Source organism: Rhinoderma darwinii, chromosome 5 (assembly GCF_050947455.1).
Source record: "Rhinoderma darwinii isolate aRhiDar2 chromosome 5, aRhiDar2.hap1, whole genome shotgun sequence".
NCBI lineage: Eukaryota > Metazoa > Chordata > Amphibia > Anura > Rhinodermatidae > Rhinoderma > Rhinoderma darwinii.
The window spans coordinates 159,682,849-159,685,659 of record NC_134691.1 but is presented as its reverse complement, the minus strand read 5'-3'; positions in this window follow the sequence as shown (position 1 = coordinate 159,685,659).

The window sequence follows — 2,811 nt, the reverse complement described above, 5'->3', positions numbered from 1 at the left end:
CAAGACAAAAGTGCTAGCCACAATTTTTAGTAATATAATAGACCTCATTTACACTTAACTAATTCCTCTACTTTTTATTTACATATTTTTTATATATTGTAAAAAATGTATGCGGTCCTAGGTGTTGATAAATCACATTCATTTCCATCAGTTCAAAATAGACATCAAAAGATTATTATATCCATTTAGATGTCACATTAAAAAAAAAAAGACCCCCGAATCCTCTCCCCCTATAAAAAAAACAAAACACAATTTTGTACCTAGACTGATATGCACTGACAGGTGTTAAAATATTAAGAAAAATAGAATTCAATTAAAGCGGGGGTAATCCCAATTTAGAAATATGGCATAGAATATGCCAGAAATGTGTGATAGATGCTCTTCCCAATTCTGGGCACCGCAGCTATCTCCGTAACGGGTCTTCACCCATGTGCACAGCTCTCTCCATTCATTTCTATGGGGGTTATGGAATCAGCCGAACACCACTCCATCCACTCTCCGCCTGGATGCGCAGCCAGCAGTTGCCTCACCGGGCAGGACAGGGTTTTGAGACCCTATTCTTGATATAGGTGCCGGTCCCAGAGGTGGGACCCATGTTTATCAGACATTTTTATGGCATATCCTGTGGCTATACCATAAATGTCTGAGTTGGCAATAAACCTTTAATGTCATGAATTTGGAACTGTTGCCATTGCCAAATACTCATACAGAATAGGAATATCACTTTCAGAAACCATTGTCAAATGCAGTGGCGGATTAAGAAGACCATGGGCCCTGGGCTGTTACCCAAACTTGGGCCCCCCTTCTCCACCACCACCCTGCCGCGCCGTAACTATTGCTAACACTACCTAAACACTAGTACACAAAGTAGGCACATTATGCACAAAGTACACACAGTACGCACATTATGCACAAAGTACGCACATTATGCACAAAGTACGCACATTATGCACAAAGTACACACAGTACACAAAGTACGCACATTATGCACAAAGTACGCACAGTACACAAAGTACCACATTATGCACAAAGTACACAAAGTAGGCACATTATGCACAAAGTACGCACAGTACACAAAGTACCACATTATGCACAAAGTACGCAAATTATGCACAAAGTACGCACATTATGCACAAAGTACGCACATTATGCACATTATGCACAAAGTACGCACATTATGCACAAAGTACACAAAGTAGGCACATTATGCACAAAGTACGCACATTATGCACAAAGTACACAAAGTACCACATTATGCACAAAGTACACAAAGTAGGCACATTATGCACAAAGTACGCACAGTACACAAAGTACCATATTATGCACAAAGTACGCACATTATGCACAAAGTAAGGACATTATGCACAAAGTACGCACATTATGCACAAAGTACACACATTATGCACAAAGTACACAAAGTATGCACATTATGCACAAAGTACGCACATTATGCACAAAGTACACAAAGTACGCACATTATGCACAAAGTAGGCACATTATGCACAAAGTACGCACATTATGCACAAAGTAGGCACATTATGCACAAAGTACGCACATTATGCACAAAGTACACAAAGTACGCACATTATGCACAAAGTAGGCACATTATGCACAAAGTACGCACATTATGCACAAAGTAGGCACATTATGCACAAAGTACGCACATTATGCACAAAGTACGCACATTATGCACAAAGTAGGCACATTATGCACAAAGTATGCACAGTACACAAAGTACCACATTATGCACAAAGTACGCACATTATGCACAAAGTACGCACATTATGCACAAAGTACGCACAAAGTACGCACATTATGCACAAAGTACGCACAAAGTACGCACATTATGCACAAAGTACGCACAGTACAAAGTACGCACATTATGCACAAAGTACGCACAGTACACAAAGTACACACATTATGCACAAAGTACACAAAGTAGGCACATTATACACAAAGTATGCATAGTACACAAAGTACACACGAGTATGCACATTATACACTAAGTAGGCACATTATACACGAGTATGCACATTATACACAAAGTACACCTTGTAAACACATGAATATGGACATTAAACATACATGAATATGGACATTAAACATACATGAATATGGACATTAAACATACATGAATATGGACATTAAACACACATGAATATGGATATTAAACACACATGCACTTACCTTTTATGTCTTCACTGCAGCTCTTCTCCTGCTCACAGCACAGAGCCCGCCGACAGTCTCCCCTCCCCCATGTCCCGACAGCTAGCAGCAGAGATGTTTAGAGCAGGGAAGGGGGGCTGGAGGGGGAGCTTCTAAAGCAGCACAGACCACGGCTGCTAAGTAGAAGCAAAGCTCCCCTCGCCTGACAGGTGCGGTCCTGGCACCGGGGCTCCCTCCGGTGCTAGCGACGCCACTGGGCATGAGGGGGTTCGGGCGGTCATAGGCTCCTTGGGCCCCCTGGCAGTCTTGGGCCCCGGGCGACCGCCCGAAACGCCCTAATGATAATCCGCCACTGGTCAAATGATACGTGACAAATCTAATTATTTCTCACTTTGCTTTTCATATAGTTTTGAGATCTACAACTTCTTACCTACATAAAATAGACAAATGTTGTTAATATTAATAATCAATATACATATTTAAAAATACCCTCTAAAAAGAATTAAAAAGCAAATTGTTCTGTCTTTTGTCAGTCAAACATGAACTGCAGTATTTCAGCTATTGTCCATAGTTCAGCATTTGTGCCATGAACTGATGTGTTTTTGTGTTAAATGGAAAGTCACCTACAGTTTCAAGATTAGGCAT